Source organism: Rhinolophus sinicus, linkage group LG06 (genome assembly GCF_036562045.2).
Source record: "Rhinolophus sinicus isolate RSC01 linkage group LG06, ASM3656204v1, whole genome shotgun sequence".
In the NCBI taxonomy this organism is placed as follows: Eukaryota; Metazoa; Chordata; class Mammalia; order Chiroptera; family Rhinolophidae; genus Rhinolophus; species Rhinolophus sinicus.
The window spans coordinates 104,773,607-104,793,564 of NC_133756.1; the positions used below are offsets into that span (position 1 = coordinate 104,773,607).

Sequence of the window (19,958 nt, forward strand, 5' to 3'; positions counted from 1 at the left end):
TCCAATCAGAACTGTGTAGCTATATCCTCATTTGCATACTTACTGACCAATCAGAGTGGCTCCATAACAACCAATCAGAACATGTGATTCTGACCAATCAGGACAGTGCTATATGGACCAATCAAACTGTGCACATTTGGATTCCTCGTTTACATAAAAATGGACCAATCAGGGACTAAGGCAGGAATATTCCCTATATAAAGCAGCCTCCCTTTTGTCTCTGTGGGAGCACTTTCAGTTTCTTGAGGAGGCTGTGTTTCTGTGGTTTACAAAATGTTTACCTGAATAGAGTTTCTCTTTTTACCACATCTGAGACTGGGCACTCCTTTTGGCATTAGATTGCTGGCAGTGACCTTTGGTTGACATTTTAAAGTGTGCAACAAATCCAGAGGAAACCAAGGTTAGAGTATTAATGTCAGGTAAGTAACACTTTTCTGCCCCTTACCTCTTTTCTCTTCCTTGGCCTATCCTGGAAGAGCCTGTGCAACCCAGGGCTGATAGAAATGAGGTGGGAAAGTAAGAAGTAGCTTACTGCATTGTTGTAAGAGATCTTTTGTGAGACTTGACTGCTGATTGACCCAAGACCTGGACCCGGCAATCAGAGGCTCCTCACTCCCTCCCCTTCCTTGGAATGTACTTTCAGGCTACAAGTTCCCACAGCCAGAACCGTTTTCAAGGACACAGCCTGAGAGAGTAAGGTGTTGCTGAGATTATCTGGCTGGTATATGTGACTGAATCCAGTTAAGGCTTCTATATATACTCTTAAGATTGTGGCAGGCAGATGCAGAGATTACTTGTCTTTCGGCCACGGAAGACAAGTCTCATGTAAGTTCCCTCATTGACTAAACCTGCCACCTACCTATCTGCCTCCTTAGGTTTCTCCTTGCTCTCCCTGCGAGGGCCTGTTTGAAATTTGTGTGTGCAGCTCTTGAGGCTGTGAATCAACACCCATTCTCCTGGTGGAGGAGGAGAGAGGCTTTAACTTTGAATGATGTTATCATACTGAAATGGATATATTAATTACTGAAACAAGACTGTTTTTTTGGACTGATAATAACCAGTGTATGTACATATACATGAATGTATGATGTATATATCATCTAAAAGAGAGTGGCCACGTTATGGAGATTGCCTGAGATTTCATCTAATGACAGGGAAGAACAAACCCCATGGAATGGGTTTGAATGCCCAGTTGGAGTGCAGGGGCTCCTTTATTGCCCCTATCAGTCCCATTTCGTCAATCTACTGGTTATATTTCTGCTTGGCACTGTATTGACTGAGTATTTGCTACCATTTTTTGAGCACCAATCAGATGCCAAACACATTGTTTCATCTGCTTCCAATACATTTTTCCTGACCTGTTCTGCTTGTCATATTCATTATTACATACATAGAAATCTATCAAAATACGATTTCTGACCCCATAGATCCCTGACATTCCCCAATCTGGTACATTCTGTAGTTTTTTTCTTTTCTTTTCTTTTTTGTTGTTGTTTAAATAATTCCCTGTTTAGTTGTCCATCTTCTCCAATAGACTATAAATGTGAGGACAGATCTTCCTGGTGTGGCTATGGACATCCAGTAAGGTATTTTTAGAATTGTCTTGGTTTGTAATAATCTAAGGTATTATTTTGCAGATGAGCAATGTGAATTTCAGAGGTAATAATGTGCCTAAATTCAATCAGCCAGTGGATGGTGGAGTTAGGATGCAAGCCTTGGATTGGAGTTGGCTCCCTAACTCCAAGGAGGATTTATATGGTTCACTGTCCTCTGAAACAATTTGATTGCTGTCTAAACATCTCTTGGCATTAAAAAACTCAAGATTTTAAGCAATAAAAAGTAATGATAAAGGAAGGATTCTACCCATGGATTGCATCATGTTACCTTAAAGTGTAACACAGAATCCCAGTAGGGTATTTTTTAAAATTCCAGTGTATTTCAAATTAAGTGTAAATTTAATGCTTTGTTAGTCATTATTATTTGTTTATTACCTCTTTATTAAGGAGCTAAATGTTTTAATGTTTTGTGCATTTTAAGTCAGTAAATACAATACACGTCCATGCCTCATCCTAATTCAAAAATTTAACAAAATCCCTGGGAGTTGTTTTCTGTATCAGTGTAGATTGTGTCATTGTAGATGTTAAAACAAAATTTCAGTCACTACCTTCTCTTTGTCCCTCTATGTTCACTTTCCATCATTTGCCACTTTCTAACATGGTGGATGATGTCAACTGATCCCAATCCCCTGGGCCTTTGGGTGGGTTTGGCCAATGGGAGTCCTAGTTAGAGGTAGGAAAGAGGCAGAATGGTGGACTCGGGGTGTTTACAGCCTTGGTTCCCTCTTTGTGGAGTCTCTTCAGGCTGTTTTTGCTCCTCAAACACAAATCACAGCTGCTCCCAAAACGGTCTTCTGTATGTGACTCTGGTGATCCTGTTTTCAGCTGTCCCTTTGAGTTTAGGAATGGTAATTACTCTGCAATTACTAATCCTGAGTTATGTCATTATCCCTTTGTGTTTCTCCTACCCTATCAGCCCCAACACCTTTGTAAATATACTCCATATTAAATCCTTCTCAAGACTTTTATTAATTTGAATGTCATCTGGAGGAGTTCATCTAGAGGACGTGACCACTGGTTGACCTATGAGCCCGTGGTCCTGGGCAATTGGAGGCTCCTTACCTTCCCCCGGCAAACCTTCCTTGGAATGTACATTTTGCCTACTCTTCCCACAGCCAAAGCCATTTGAGAGAACAATGTGTTGTTGAGACTATCTGGACAGTATACTTGACTGAACCCTGCTAAAGCCTCATTATAGACTATTAAGATTATGGCAGATGGGGAGATCAACTCATCTGCAGCCTCCCAAGACAAGCCTTGTATGTACATTTCCTTGCTTATTAAACCACCACCAATCAATCTGAAGTGGCCTGCCTCTTTCTTTAGTCTCTGCCCTGTAACTATTTGGGGGCCAGTTACAGATTTCACCTGAAGAACTCCTGAGTTTGCTAATCAACAGCCAACTATACTTATGGAGACCCTGATGGATAAGTTGAGATTAATCATCATGAAATTTCAAAATATCAAGGAAAAAGAGAAGCACTTAAAGACTACTAGAGAGGAAAAGAAAACCACAGCAATAAGGAAGGAGAGTCAAATTAGCAGAAATTATAATATCTTCAACAACACTTGCTAACAGATGACAATGGAACGATGGCTTAAATATTATTCTAAGTGAAAACTATTTTGAATCTAAAATTCCATTCCCAGCCAAGTTATTTTGAGGACAAAATAAAAACATTTCATACATTCAAGGATTATACCCTCCTTACCACAGTTCTATGCACCCTTCCTAATAATGGAACGCCAGTGAAATTTGGTGAAAACCAAGAAAAAAGATAAAGAATTTAAAAAATTGTGTGACTTAATCAAGAGTATGATTAAAACATATCCTGTAATGACAATTTGTGCAAAGGTCTAAAACCACAACAATTGCAAATTGCAAAAGACAGAAGGCTCTATGAAGTCAGTCCTCATTAAAAAAAAATGAAGTGGATTATATGCAGTACAGTGAATAATCAGAGGGCTGAAAATTGACATTATTAGAGAAATAATAACAGTATTTTGTCAAGATAAAAGGCAATAAGAAGCTTTTGGGAAAATGAAACAAAAAGTTGTGTAAGAAGTCATAGTCCAAATATAAAGGAAATAGAAGATATTGCATGAATTTACAATATATGGGGTAAAACACTAGTAAATCAATTTGATCTTGATAGTAGAAGCATTCCCCTTGGGAGGGAGGAGAGGTGGAATTAAAGGTAGGAACAATAATACCTCCATTGTACGTAACTGAGAGTCAAGGTGTACTTTCCAAAGTTGATGAAACAAGATTAGTAAAAATAAATTGGAAGGAGACTAAGAATACAGAAAATGGGGCAAAATAAGTTGACATGTATTCTTTCATTGCAGAAATCAAGATATAATACCTTTAGTTTATAAATCAAGAAATAAAATAATAACCAATATCTAGAAGTGCTACTAACTACAAATTTTAAAAAGCAGTTACTTTTAGAGATTGGGACAGTTTTGGGGGGATGACTAGCAAAATAATGGGAGACAGAGACTGTTGCTTTTCATGATGACTCCTTTCGTATGATATATTTTATTATTATGTGCTTATTGTCATATGGTTATATTATCTTGATACTTAATAAAATAAAAATCTTCAAAAGGTGCACACAAAGAAATACAGTAAGAGACATGATACCATGTTTCCCCAAAAATAAGACGTAGCCAGACCATAAGCTCTAATGCGTCTTTTGGAGCAAAAATTAATATAAGACCCGGTCTTATTTGAATATAATATAAGACTGGGTCTATAATATAATATAATATAATATAATATAATATAATATAATATAATATAATATAATCAGGTCTTATATTAATTATTGATCCAAAATAATGCATTAGAGCTGATCGTCTGGCTAGGTCTTATTTTTTGGGAAACACATAAAGTGTTTCCCTAAGTAGAAGACAAGCAGAAGACAAATGGTGAAATATACTTAGGGAATACAATAGGGAGAGGTCATTCTGGGCTAAGAGATTAAGAGAAACCTTCATGAAGGTGGTGATTTTAAAATATATTTTTGACAAAAAATATGAGGATAAAGCCATTTTAGTTGTGTGTATGTGTGTGTGTGTTTGTGTATCACCTTAATAAAAGCTAGCAGCTTGAGAAAGAAATCAACAATGCATTTTTCCTATGGTCAGAGATAGCTATAAAAACCAAATTAAATTAAATTATAGTGTAATAATTATAAATAATCATTTTTGTACCTCTAACACCTAGCAGGTTGAATGACACACAGTAGACAGGTAGTACATGCAGGTGATTAGTTAATAAATGAGGGAATTAATTGCAAGTCACTAAGAAATCACTTAAGGAGCGCATTCACATATGCAAAAATAAAGTCATGGCTTGATATATAAAATATATCAATATACAATATGACAAACGTATCATAAATTGAAAAAAGCTCCCACAGAGTGTCAAGGCTAACAGGACAAGACCATTCATTATCAGCTTGGTGTTCTATAAACCTTCAAGTGCATACGAGGCTCAGTAAAAACAGAGGGATGTGATGAGTTGCTGGTCTCTGGTCTTTGTACTCAACATTATTTCAGATACTAATTGGAGAGAGGTTTAAAGTAAGATAAAAAGTAACCATACAGAGAAGTCCAGATTTAGTATCTAAGCTACAAAAAGAAAATAAAACAGAATAGCCCTGAATTCTAGGGGTAGGTAGTCAATTAGAATTTGTCTGACTTCTCGTAATCATGGCTACCTGAGGGTTTCCCAGGCGTAATGAAAATAAATCAGGAAGTACTGCTCTCTGCATTTCTTCTTTCTCAACTCTACGTTTTGCAGTTTGTAAAAAAAAAAAAAAAAAAAAAAAGAGTGCCTGGTTTTATAACTTTAACCAGGTCATTGCTAGGCTGAAAACGCATCTACCTGTTCACTATATTTCCATGCCTATACAGTTCTTGGCCAAGTATAGTTGCTTTATTGATATTTTGGAGGGAGGAAGGAAACAATTCCTAAAGTTCTGACTTATTAAGTCACTTCAAAATTGATCTCTGCTTTAACATCTTCGGTGATAGAGAATTCACACTGGCTAGAAAAAGGCTCTTCCATTTGTAGATAGTGGTACGTGGTTCATATCCCTCCTACCTCCTGGTCCCAGATCTGAATTACTGCCTTAGATGTGACCTCTATAGTACAGAATACCATGTTTCTCCGAAAATGAGACCTAACCGGAAAATAAGCCCTAGCATGATTTTTCAGGATGACATCTCCTGAGCATACGCCCTAATGCGTCTTTTGGAGCAAAAATTAATATAAGGCCCGGTCTTATTTTGGGGGAAACACAGCAACAGGTTATTGCTCCTTGCCTTATTTTGAATTCTATATGTCTATTGAGTGAATTGACTTTTTGCTTATTTTGAATTCTATATGTCTATTGAGTGAATTGACTTTTTGGTCAACCATGCCAAGGACTTTACTGATACTGAATTTGTAATTATTTTTCATATTTTCTACAGGGATGCGTTTAAACCATATTACCCTCATTTTGTATTTTGTGAACCAAATAAAATATTTTATAGTTGTCCCTATTATATTTTAGGAGGGGGATTTTTTTCTATTTTAAAAAATTTGGGTATAATTTGCATACAGTAAAATTTGCTTTATTTACTGTATAGTTCTGCTAGTTTTCACAGATTTATACAGCCATGAATCCACTACCACAATCACGATAAAGAACAGTTTTATTGCTCAAAAATATTCCCCATTGCAGTTTGTAGTCAACCAGTCTCCTACTCCCACATCCAGCAACCACTGATGTGTTTTCTACTCATTTAATTTTGCCTTTGCAAGAATGTCATTTCAGTGAAATCATACAGTATGTAAGCTTTTGACTATGACTTCTTTCATTCAGTATAATGCATTGGAGATTCAATTATATTATTGTGTGTATCAATTTTTTGTTCCTTTTTACTGCTGAATAGTATTCCATTGTGTGGAAATACGACAATCAGGTTTAATCCATTCCCCCGTTGAGAGAAACTTGTTCAGTTTCTAGAAATGTAACTTGCAAATATTTTCTCCCTGTTTATGGGTTGTCTTTCTATTCTCCTTATATTGGTTTTTTGAAGAGTAGATGTTCTTAATTTTGATGAAGTCTAATTTATCAAATATTTTCTTTAATGGACTTTGCTTTGCCTGTTCTATCTAAGAAATAATTATTTAACTCAACACAAAGATTTTCTTTTATGTTTTCTTTAGAAGTTTTATAGTTTTTGGTTTTATATTTAAGTCTATGATTGATTTTTGAGTTAATTTGTGTATAGAGTGAGAGGTATGGATTGAGGTTCATTTAAAAATATTTTTCCCCATTGTTATCCAATTCTCTCAGCACATTTGTTGAAATTGCTTTCCTTTCTCTATTGAATTGCCTTTGCACCTTCATAAGAAATCCATTGATACTATATGTGGGCATCTGTTTCTAGAGTCTTTATTCTGTTCCATTTATTTATATGTCTATCCTCTCCAGACTGTAGTTTTATAGTAAGTTTGGAAATCAGGTAATGTGAAACTTCCAATTTTGTTCTTTTTTTTTTTTCCAAAATGCTCTATTCTATGTTTTTCTGTTTTTCTTTTTTTTCTTATCTGTGTAAATTTTAGAATGAGTTTGTTGATTTCTAAGAAAAAAATCTTTTTGGTATTTTGATTGGGATTATGTTGAATCTATAGATCAGTTTAAGGAGAATTAACATGTAAACAATTTTGAACCTTCCAATCCTTGAACTGGTAGATCACTACGTTTATTTAGATCCTCTTTGATTTCTTTCATCACTGTTTTGTAGTTTTTAGCATACAACGCTTTCGCTCATTTTGTAAGATTTTTTTACATAAATATTTTTTTGGATGCTATTGAAATGGTACTTCAAAAAAGTTTAAATTTGTGATTATTCATTGCTAGTATATAGAAATATGATTAAATTTGTATATTGGCACTGTATTCTTCAACCTTGATGCTCACTACTTAGTTTTAATAGCTTTTTTGAAGCTTCTTTGAGAATTTCTGTATAGACAATTATGTCATTTGCAAGCTGAGACAGTTATATCTTCCTTTCCAATGTGTATGACTTTTATTATTGTTATTTTTTGCATTCCTATTATATTTTTTCTTTTTTATTTAGCCCATTGTTCTAGTCTGTCAAGAACTTTGGGATAATGAAATTGTCACCTAGCTTTTTCACTGATAATCAAAAAGTTCACCAATTTCTCATCTTATTATTTTATTTAAAAGTACTGAACCAGATAGCTTTTATAAAAATAAACAAAACAAAGCAAACTCATTTCTCATTAAATTTCACATATGTATATAAATGTGGAGAAAATAGTATAATGAACACCTTGTATCCATCACAGAGCTTCAACAGGTATCTACACATAGTTAATCTTGTTTCATCTGTACCTCCACTGACTCCCTCTTTATGCCCCACCATTGCATAATTTTAAAGCATATCCAAACAACATATTGTTTTGAGATAGAGATTTGACAGTGAACTCCACTACTATGTTGTAAACTATCCAAAGTTGGGAATGGTGTGTTATTCATAATTTTATGTCACCTGAATAGCTCTGCATCTTGCACATGGAATCTATTTTTAAGAATTTGTTTTGAAATAAATCTTTATGGAATCATTTACTTTCTCCCTTTGCCTTTTAAAAATCAGTCTTTGAGATACTTTTCCTTATTTAGTTGTTATACAATCTTTTTGAAAGTATTTTATTTAACACATATGATAAAATGTAAGTAATATTTATGAGAGTATCAAAGCATAATAATGCAGGGTACACTCAACACCCAGCTCAAAAACCAGAATTTCAGCAAATCACTATGCTGCCTCCAAATCCTCTGCTCTCTCTCTCTCTCTCTCTCTCTCTCTCTCTCTCTCTCTCTCTCTCTCTCCAGAAGTTATCTATGTTGTGAATTTTATTTAAAATTTTAATAGCTATATAAATATATAGACATACATGCTTAGAAAGGATATTGTTTAGTTTTGCTCATTTTTGAGCCTTATAAAAATGCTGTCATGTTGTAGTCACATTTTTGTGAATTATCATTATTTAAATTAGAGAATTCAGACAATTCACATTTTATGCAATTATATTTATGGTTCAATTTAGATATGCCATCTTACTTTCTATTTGTCTCATCTATTTTTTCTTCATTTCTTCTGCTTTTCCTGACTTGATTTTTCTGTATTAATTGAATATATTTTGGATTCTGTTTCACCTCTGCTTGTTTTTTTCAGTTAAATCTCCTTTATAATTTTTTTGGTGATTGATCTAAGATTTATAATATATGTCTTTTACTCATTATAGTCTATCTTCACATTATATCACTTCATATGGAGTGTATGAACCTCATGACAGAACACTTCCATGTCTTCCCTCCCACTTTTTGTGCTATTGTGGTCATACATTTTACTTCTCATATATTATAAACCCTGTAATACATTGTTACTATTTATGCTTTAGATTATATTTTCTTTTAAGGTTATTAAAAATAAGAAAAAATCTTTATATTTACTCTAATTTTTACCATTTCTGATGCTTTCCATTTCATCATGCAGATCCAAATTTGCGTTTGATACTATCCTCTTTCTGCCTAAAGAACTTTGTTTAAAATTTACTACAGTCCGATCTGCTGGCATTATGTTATCTTAGCTTTTGTTTGTCTGGAAAAGTCTTTGTTTTACCTTTCTTTTTGATGTATAACATGGCTGAATATAGAATTCTGGGTTGACAGTTGTTGTTTTTTTTCTTTCAGCACTTCAATTATGATGTTCCATCATCTTCTAGCTCATAAAATTTCTGATGAGAAGTCTGCTCTTCTCATTCTGGAACTCCAACTACATGTGTTAGATTATTTGATATTGTACCACACTTCTTGGATTCTCTGTTCTGGTTCATATTCTCTCTTCTCTCTCTTTCTTATTCCCTCTCTCTCTCTCCCTCTCTTTCCCCTTTGTTCTTAAGTTTGAGTAATTTCTATTGAACTAACCCAAAGTTCACAATTCTTCCCTTAGACGTATGCAGTGTACTGATATGTCTGTTGAAAGAATTAGCTCTGATATCAAGTTATTATTTATAGCTTTTCTATTTGACATTTTAATCGTTTCCATCTCTCTGCTAAAATGTCTCATCTTTTTATGTATGTCATAAACCGTTTCCATTAGATCCTTTAGCATATTAATCATAATTATTTTAGTCTCTATCTGATAGTTCTAACACCAGAATTATCTCAGAATCTAATTCTAATTATGGCTTTATCCCTTGACAATAGTGCTTTTTTTCTAGCTTTTTTTGGTCTGTCTCATAATTTTTTTATTGAATATGGAATATCATTTGTAGACTAGAAAATGGGGTAAATAACATTTATGTCTGGAAATGGGTATGTCTCTTTTCTCAAACTCTTACTGTGGGAGACTGACTCAATCTAGTCACTAGTTCAACTGGGTTTCTGTTGTGTTGTTGCTGTAGTTACTCTCAGTATACCACAGACTTCAAGCTCTTCCAGCAGTAAACACCAAGACTTTAATGTTCCTGTAGATCCAGGAGTACTGGATGGTTATTCTCTGTGCTCCTGCCCTACCCTCATGTTTCAGTAACCCCAGGATGCCTATGTTGCAAGGATCTCTCTCCACACTTTCCCGCCTTCCTCAGGGGTAGACTGCTATAGTTTGTTACTTGCTGCTAGGTTTGTTGTGACCAGGGGATATTTTGGTTCTCCTGGGCCAGTCTCATCTTTAGCCAGGACCTATGTACCTGGGCCTTGGGCATAGTGCATTCTCAGTGTTCTGCCAATTCCAGTTGTAGAAACCAAACTGCCTTGTGTCTGTGGCAGGTACTGGGCAGAATGGTTTCCTGACCTGTCCTTAGGGTGGCAGACTTATGCTTTGTATTGGTCCAGGACCCTGCGATGTAAAGATTTTCCTTTATCTCTCCTGGGGAAGACAACTTTGTTTCTACCCTTCCCCAAGAAGGTTTGCGGAGGCAGGAAGACCCTTCCCCAAGAAGGTTTGCGGAGGCAGGAAGTGGAGTGTCCTGTTCTTTCTTCAGAGGCAGATGGGTTTTGCTTCTATCTCTTCTCCTTAACCCTAGGTAATAGAAAGTCTGCTGCCCCTCTCCAAGTGGCTTAAGGTTTTTGCTTTTTATGAAAGATAGGTCCAGGGAAGTGGATGGTGTTTTGTGCCTGAATCCAAGCAAAAGCTATTCACCTTCTATGTACCTGCACCTCTGAAGGGAGAATCTCCCTGATCTCCTGTCCCGTCCCTGATCGTTCTTGAGAGCACTACTGAAGCCCCATGGAGAAGAGCTGTTGTGTAAGTATGAACTACCCTATGTCTGGGCCTCCTCATTATTCTAAACTTATATGTTAGTCCACGTTTGGCCTTTAGGAATTTGTTAAATTTTTGGCTGATATCTTACCTTTTAATGGAGTAGCTCCCTATTTTTCTTGTGCTCTGGGAAATGCAAAATATTTTCCATGTCTTCTCTCTCCTGGAAGGGCCTTGCCTCTTGTAGAAATTCAATTCTTGTTGGTTGCCTTATGATTGGCGCTCCCTGTGGGTTCAAAAAGTTATAATTTTGTATATTATCTGTTTTTGTTATTGCTATTAGGATGAGAGCAGCATTCTCTTGCAGCTTTCTATAGTTTAAGTGGAAACAAAATTTATATGTCTTATTTTCTTTATTCAGCATTATATTTTTAAGATTAATTTACGTTACTACATGTAGCTACAGTTAACTTATTTCCCTTGATATATAATATTATATTATGTGTATATACTACAATATATCCATTCTCCTGTAAATAGGCATCTGGGTTGTTTCTAGCCATTTATTTTTATGAACGACGTTGCTTTGAACACTCTTAGTCATATCTTTTGGTGCACTTTTGTAAGTTTCTCTAGGTTATACATCTAGGAGGGGGTTAGTTAGATTATAAGATATGTATGATAATGTTTGATCTTACAAATTAATGCCTTTGAGTTTTAATTTATGCCTGTACACCTTCTGAACAATAAACAAAATCCACACACATCATTTTTATTTATCTTTTCTCCTTTTGGTCATCACCTGTGTCTATCCTTCCTTTATTTGTGACTGCTTGAGTTCTAATTCCTCCTGTTTTTTATTTTATTTTATTTTATTTATTTTATTTTATTTTATTTATTTTATTTTATTTTATTTTATATTTTGAACTTGGCTTCACCTGTGGCTTATGATCCAGTTCTTGCTTTCTGGTCTTGATGTTATTACTTCATTTGATGGATACTTGACTCTTAGTGCGTCCCAAAATAGTTTGGCCTTTACTACCTTCTGTAACTTGTACGGCATTGAGCTATAGAATATAATAGCTCTCATTTTATTAAGCCCTTCAATCACCATCTTGAGCTCTGGCTAATTGAGCCAGCATCCTGACTACCGTGTTTCCCCGGAAATAAGACCTAATCAGAAAATAAGCCCTAACATGATTTTTCAGGATGACATCCCCTGAACATAAGCCCTAATGTGTCTTTCGGAGGAAAACTTAATATAAGACTGGTCTTATTTTCAGGGGAACATGGTAGTATTTACTCCCTGGCTGTATATGTGTCTGTGTGTCTGTGTTATTATCTGAACACTTGAGGTTGAAATAACTTCATCAATCATTCCCATTTAGGTAGACCCTTTAGGTAGACTTCATTTCATTCTAGAAACTAGTTTAAGTGTTTAAGTGGTCACAACTCCAAGCCACGTTTCTCTGCTTTGTCTTCAAGGATATTAAGAAAGATAAGTCAAGATTTTGATACGCAGTCGGGACAAAGTGATCTATATTTTGCCCTCAATCTATAGGCACCTCAGAGAACTGGCTTCATAAAAAATTAATGTATTTTTTTTCTGCTTTGATCCCCTTGCAATGAATCTGTGAGCCAGAATTAGAGTGGTCAGAGGAAGGCATTAATACTTGGGGCATAATATGTATGAGGACACCTTCGGTGAGAGATTCAGTATTTATACTCTTAATGTCAGTTGTCTGGGAATATATATTATGATAACAGAAATATAGGTAAGAACAAGATAGAAGTTATGGAAGGAACTAAATAAAGAAACCCTTGTGTTCTATATACTATGAGTTTGATTTTCCCTGGGGAAATATGGATTCAAAGCAGTGATGTAGTGCGTAGAATTGTCTTCCCATGATACTTAGAAAATTAGGAGAAAACATGGTCTGTGTTCTCAAGGACATTAGAATTTAACAAAGAATAGTATGCCAACCAATACCAACCAATGTATCAATATAAACATGGTAGAAAACAAATATAAGTAAATAAAGATACTCAGAAAGATGTAACTCAGTGTTAAGAAATAGTTGGATCAGAATAGGCAAGGCCAGGATGGTTCAAGAATGAGCAGCCTCATCAAAAAGAGAAGGTGGCATGAATAAACCTTTCCTTATCCAGAGGTATGCTTTAAAAATCTCTATCTTTGAATACTGCAGACTCGTCCAAGCCTTCTTCTGAAAGCTGTTGATGCCCTATGGAAACACCCTTGACCAGGCCAGTGTGTTAGGCCTCTAGCTGTTGTGAGTGTTGGCTGCAAAGTGCTCACAGCTGCCCCTCCTCCAGAGATTTGTTTGAGCTCAGTGATCAAAAAGACTTGTTCCCCAAAAAAGTAGCATTAATTTCATCTGGAAACTTGTTACTAATGCAAATTCTTGGACTCTACCCCAGAACTATTGTATCTCGGGCTGGGGCCCTGAAATCTGTGTTTTATAGAACTCCATGTGATTGTGGTTGACAGTGAAGTTTGAGAACTATGTACTGTCCTAGTTGATGGGAACCACCTTGTCTGGGAGGCGAGACACCACCCCTACCCTAGTTCCACAGCAGTTGGTTGATACAGAGTAAAGGCCAAACTCCTTGCCTTTGGGGTGGGGAGAAGGTAACCGCTCTGTGGTGTGACTTATAATCTAGAGAAGCAGTCAGCAAACCATGGTCTCTGGACCAAATCTGGCCTGCTGACTGTTTTTGTAAATAATGTTTTGTTGGAACGAAACCAGGCTCATTTATGTTATTGGCTATGGCTTCTTATATGCTATAATGACAGGGTTGAGTAGTTGCATGAAAGACTACCTGGCTCTTTACAGAAAAAGCCTGTTGACTCTTGGTCTAGAATTTCACCTATCCCTAACTCATCAGACCAACGCTAGACTTCACTTGACACCACGTCCTTGCTTCGTTCTCTTTCCATCTCCTTTCTGTTTCCTTCTCTCCCTCACAGATTGCATCCAAATCTCTGCCCCACGCTCTGCTTCCTGACAAAGGAAGCTGACAAGCATACTCACATGCTTCTTTATTTTTCTGCTACTTCTTCTATGTTTGCATTGGCTTTAAGGGAGCTGTGAAGTTTCCCAGACTGATATACTAAACTTGCTCAGTAAGCAGTTCCCTCCTAGTTGGTCTTTTGGATCAGAGATACTCCTCTCAGAAAGGGTGTTTTTCATCTCTGCAGCCCCACCTTTGCTTTCTACCACTTCTCTAATAGAGAGTCAGTGACTGCCTGATACTGTCTTTGTTACCCTGGTTTAAGGGTCACCTGTTTTTATTTCATTTGTATTTACAAGTTATAGAGCATGAGAAGTTTCTATGAAATTTCTTGCCATATGATACCTGATTTGGCCAATGTCCAAGGACCTCTGGAAATACAAATAAAAGTAAAATAAAAATACTCAGCCCGAGAACCAGTGATGGTATTGTATGGGCAGGGGTTGAGCTAGGATATTATTGCAATTCATTAAATTAAAAATATGACAGAGACAATATCTTGTCTGCATTTTGCTAAATGTCCTACTGAAGGAATTAAGCTTTGTTTAAGTAGCACCCAGGCCTACAATTTATACTCTGAGTTGTTTACCTTCTTAATCATGAAGCAGCACCTGAATCTTTCCATTATAGTGATGTTTTCATTATGTGATACTTGCAGTTAATACTTAGAAAAATATTCATGGTTTCTAATGCAGTGTGATTTAAAATATTTTCTTACTGACAAGCTAAAGGAAGTAGGGCTAACACACAAAATGAAAATTAAAATTAGTATCAAGAGTCGAAATTGCAAAATTCATTTTCTGGGAGGATAAAGAGCTGGAATGAGAAAAGAAAGAGACAATGAAATAGGATCAAGAATGGTGAGCTTGTACTTTAATATTGGCTGAGGATTCAGGCTGGGATGAAAAGTGAAGAGACTATTCTTGTCTGTGTTTAGAGAAAATTAATCATTTTATAAAGGTGGTGGCTATTCCTCAGGATACAGATGGGAAATAGTTTCTCTGTCCTTCTTCTTTGAAATACCTGTCTGCAGGTCAGAGGACCACTGCAGGATTTTCAAATGCATGGTTTCATAGGGCTTACAAGAAGGTGCTATATGTATGGTAAAAGAATAGGAATTTTATGAACTGAAGTTTAATTTAGAAGTCATTTGTGGATGAACATCAGTAAAGTAGTTCACATTTCAGCGACTTTTACCAAAGCCCTTTTCAGCTTTTCAGTTGATTAAAAATCATTGTTGAGTACTAATAAAGTGAATAGCACTCAAGATGTAGAATTACATACTCATATACAACCATTAGATTTTAATATAGTAATTCAAATCTTACAATGATCAATATAGTGGAGTAATACATAATAAAACATTTCGCATTTGTATACCATTTTAAAATTCTTTCAAAATACGTCCATGTCTTTTATTTTGTCCTCACAACAATAATGCAAAGGGAATAGGTATTTAAATTAACAATAATCAAGTTCAAAATAAGCTTATAATAAAAATTACTGTTTATGCCTCTCCCAAGATGGCAGCTGCTGAAGAAGACGGGTTACCACTGCCTCGGCTTCCTGAGCTGTTCGAAACATGCAAGCAGCTTCTGGATGAAGTGGAAGTAGCGACCGAACCCACTGGTTCCCGGATAATCCAAGAGAAGGTATTGAAGGGACTGGACCTCCTTAAGAAGGCTGCTGAAATGTTATCGCAGCTCGACTTGTTCAGCCAAAACGAAGATTTGGAAGAGATTGCTTCTACTGACCTGAAGTACCTGATGGTGCCAGCATTTCAAGGAGCATTTGCCGTGAGACAAGTCAACTTGAATAAGCATCTAGATCATTTGCAGTGGGCTCGAGAGCACTTTTTAAACTACTTAACTCAGTGCCAGTACTATCATGTGGCAGAGTTCGAATTGCCCCAAACCGAGAACAACTCAGCTGAAAATAACACTGCTAGTTCCTCCATGGCTTATTCTAGCCTCGTTGCTATGACATCTCAAAGACAGGCCAAGATAGAGAGATACAAACAGAAGAAGGAGATGGAGCATAGGTTGACTGTGCTGAAATCTGCTGTGGACACCGGTCAAGCAGATGACGAGTGTGTTCGTGAATATTACCTCCTTCACCTTCGAAGGTGGATTGGTATCAGCTTAGAAGAGATTGAGAGCATTGACCAGGAGATAAAGATCCTGAGAGAAAAAGACTCTTCAACAGAGGCATCAACTTCTCACCCATCTCTTCAGGACAGGCCTCCACTGAAACCCTTCACTGTCTCTCGGAATGTGGCCCACGCCAAAGTATTTGGAGCTGGTTACCCAAGTCTGGCATCTATGACCGTGCATGACTGGTATGATCAGCATCAGAACTTTGGGGCATCACCGCGTCAGGGAATAGCCAAGGAAACATCAGAGGTCAAACGAGCAGCTCAGCAACAGGAAGATCAGGAACAAAAGGAGGAAGATGATGAGCAAACACTTCACCAAGCTCGGGAGTGGGATGACTGGAAGGACACCCATCCGAGGGGTTATGGCAACCGTCAGAACATGAGTTAGTTTTCCCACAACAAGAGGGGACTTGGGGGAAGGGGCACTCTCATCTTCCTCACCAGGAAAGCTATGCAGTCTTCCCCTTCCTGGGCTCCTGCTTCAGCTCTGCACCATGAAGGCCAAGATGTTTAATCTTGCTTTGCATTCAATAAAGTGTCAAGCAATTAATGTGTATTTTTGCCCTACATGATGTACGAGCAGTCTTGTTTTGGCGTTATGATGCTCATCATGGTGTACTATAATTTCTTTTTTTAAAAAAGATTTTTATAAAATATAGCTAACATACAATATTATATTAGTTCCAGGTGTGCATCATAGTTATCCAACAGTACCCACTTGACACAATATAATACGTAGTTATTACCATATTATTGATTATATTCCTTATGCTAAAGCAGTGATCACCACGATAAGTCCAGCAACCATCTGACACCGTTCCACATTATCACAATATTATTGACTGTATTTCCTATGCTGTGTATTACATCCCCAAGAGTTATTTGTTTTATATGTGGAATTTTGAACCTCTTATTCTTCTTTATCTTCCCCCCGTTTAAAATTTTTCAATTAGAGTTGGCATTCAATATTATTTTATGTTAGTTTCAGGAGTATAGCATAGCAGTTAGACATTTATATAACTTAAGAAGTCATCCCCTTGACTAGTACCCCCTGGCACTATACATAGTTATTACCATGGTACTGATTATATTCCCTATGCTTTACATCCCCATGACTAGTTTGTAACTACCAATATGTATTTCTTAATCCTTTCATCTTTTTCACCCTGCCCCCAACCCTCCCATCTATCACTCAACAAATCTAGTACCCATCTGACATACATAGTTATTACAATATTATTGACTATATTTCTTATGCTATACCCTACACCCCCATGACTATTTTGTAACAACCAATTTGTACTTCTTAATCCCTTCCCCTTTTTCACCCCCCCAACTCCCCCTCCCATTTGGTAGCCATCAAAATGTTCTCTGTATTTATGAGTTTGTTTTATTTGTTTGTTTATTTTGTTCTTTAGATTCCACTTACAAGTGAAATCATATGCATTTGTCTTTTGCAGTCTGACTTACTACACTCAGCGCAATACTCTCTAAGTGTATCCATGTTGTTGCAGATGGCACTAGTTCATTCTTTTTAATGGCTGAGTAATATTCCATTGTATATATGTACCATCTCTTCTTTATCCATTCATACATTCAGGGACATCCAGGTTGCCTTCATACCTTGGCTATTATAAATGATACTGCAATTAACATGTAAATGAGCACATCCCCTTGAAGTAGTGTTTCAGATTTCTTTGGATACTTACCCAGAACTGGGATTACAAGGTCCTTCTTTGTCTCTTGTTATAGTCTTTGTTTTAAAGTCTATTTTGTCTGGTATAAATATTGCTATCCCAGCTTTTTGTTTGTTTGTTTTCATTTTCATGAAGTATCTTTTTCCATACTTTTACTTTTAGTCTGTGTGTCTTTCGATCTGAAGTAAGGCTTTTGCAGGTAACATATGTAAGAGTCTTTTTTTCCTATCCATTCAAAACCCCCTCCCCATCTTTTGATTGGAGCATTTAATTTATTTACATTGAAAATAATTGTTGATAAGTATGTAGTTATTGCCATTTTATTATTCATTTTATTTATTTATTTGTTTATTTTATTTAATTTATTTATCTTAAAGAAGTCCCTCTAAGATTCCTTGTAATACTGGTTTGGTGGTGATGCGCTTCTTTAGCTTTTTCTTGTCTGGGAAGCTTTTTATCTGTTCTTCGCTTCTAAATTATAGTTTTGCTGGGTAGAGTACCCTTGCTTGTAGGTCCTTGATTTTCATCACTTTGGATATTTTGTGCCAATCCCTTCTGGCCTGCAAAGTTTCCGCTGAGAAATCAGCTGTTAGTCTTATGGGAGCTCCCTTGTAGATAACTAACTGCTTTTCTCTTGTTACTTATAAGATTCTCTCTTTGTCTTTAACCTTTGGCATTTTAATTATGATGTGTCTTGGTGTGTGCCTCTTTGAGTTCATCTTGTTTGGGACTCTGTGTTTCTTGGACTTATATGTCTATTTCCTTCACCAGGTTAGGGAAGTTTACAGTCACTATTTCTTCAAATAGGTTTTCAATTCCTTGCTCTCTCTCTTCTCCTTCTGGTACCCCTATAATGTGAATGTTGGTACGCTTGATGGTGCCCCACAGGCCCCTTAAAATCTCCTCATTTTTTTGGATTTTTTTTTTTTTTTTTACTATTCTGTTGGGTAATTTCTGCTACCTTATCTTCTAAATTGCTGATTTGATCCTCTGCTTTATCTAATCCACTGTTGATTCCCTGTAATATATTCTTCATTTCAGTTATTGTATTCTTTATTTCTGACTTTTTTTTTGTGTTTTCTATCTCCATGCTTATGTTTCCTATCTCTTTGTTGAAATTCTCTCTGAGATCATTGAGCATTCTTATAACCAGTGTTTGGAACTCTGTGTCTGGTAGATAATGTGTCTATTGTATTTAGTTCTTTTTCTGGAGCTGTGTTCTATTTTTATTTTATTTATTTTCTCCCCATTTTGGCTGCCCCCCTGTGTTTTTCTCTGTGTATTAGGTAGGGCTGCTATGCCTCCTGGTCTTGTTAGAGTGGCCTTATGTAGTAGCTGTGCTGTGGGGCTTAGTGGTGCAGTCTTCTTGGTCACCTGTGCTGCATACTCCATGTGTGTCCCTTACATGGGTTGTGTGTGCCCTCCTTTTATTGTTGAGCATGGTTGCAATTTGCATCTCAATGGGAGGGATTGACCCTGGTGTTCATTGGTTTTGAGGACAGGCCATGACGACAGTGAAGGAGTTGTGGTGCAGGGACTGACCCTACAGAGCAGGATCTGCCTCACCAGGGTCTCCTGCTTCCCCAATCTGCCCTTTAGGTGTGTTGTTTTTGAGGCAGCTGGGTGATGTTCCAGCTCATTTTGAAGTTGGCCACTGGGCCACCTCAGAGGGGACCTACTGGGGTCAGGTTCAGTCACTGGCAGTGCCCCACCCAGAGCCACCTGGCAGGATCCACAAAGCAATCTGCAGATGGCCACCACCTGTGCCATGCTTGGAAGTGCCTCAACAGGCCAAGTCATGAACCAAAGCTGGCTGCTGCTAGTGCCAGCTTAGGGCGTCTCAGCCAGAGGAACAGGACATGCTTAACCCAGATGCTGTTGTCTGGGTTTTGCAAACCTTTGAGAGGCCCTAGGAAAATCTGTAGCAGGTGTATTGTACAGAAAAAGTGACTGAAAGTGGCTTGGTTGGGCCTAAAGTTGGGCGTGGTGGAATCTCAAATTACTAGGGTGTAGCAAATGAATGGTGTTAGCCAGCTTGATGAAGACTCAGGCGGCTGCCTGTGGCTGCTTGCAGGATCGGGAAAGGGCTCAAGAAATAGACACTTGCCTCTGCCAGCTCTCTGTCCAGGAGAAAGCTGCCCCTCCAGCCCCCACCCTGAGCCA

At 37.0% G+C, this 19,958-nt stretch overlaps 1 pseudogene; it reads left to right on the forward strand.

The window, feature by feature from the left end:
* Positions 1 to 15,466: 15,466 nt before the first annotated feature.
* On the forward strand, positions 15,467 to 16,486 carry LOC109450315 (immunoglobulin-binding protein 1; annotated as a pseudogene).
* The last annotated feature ends 3,472 nt before the right edge of the window (positions 16,487 to 19,958 follow it).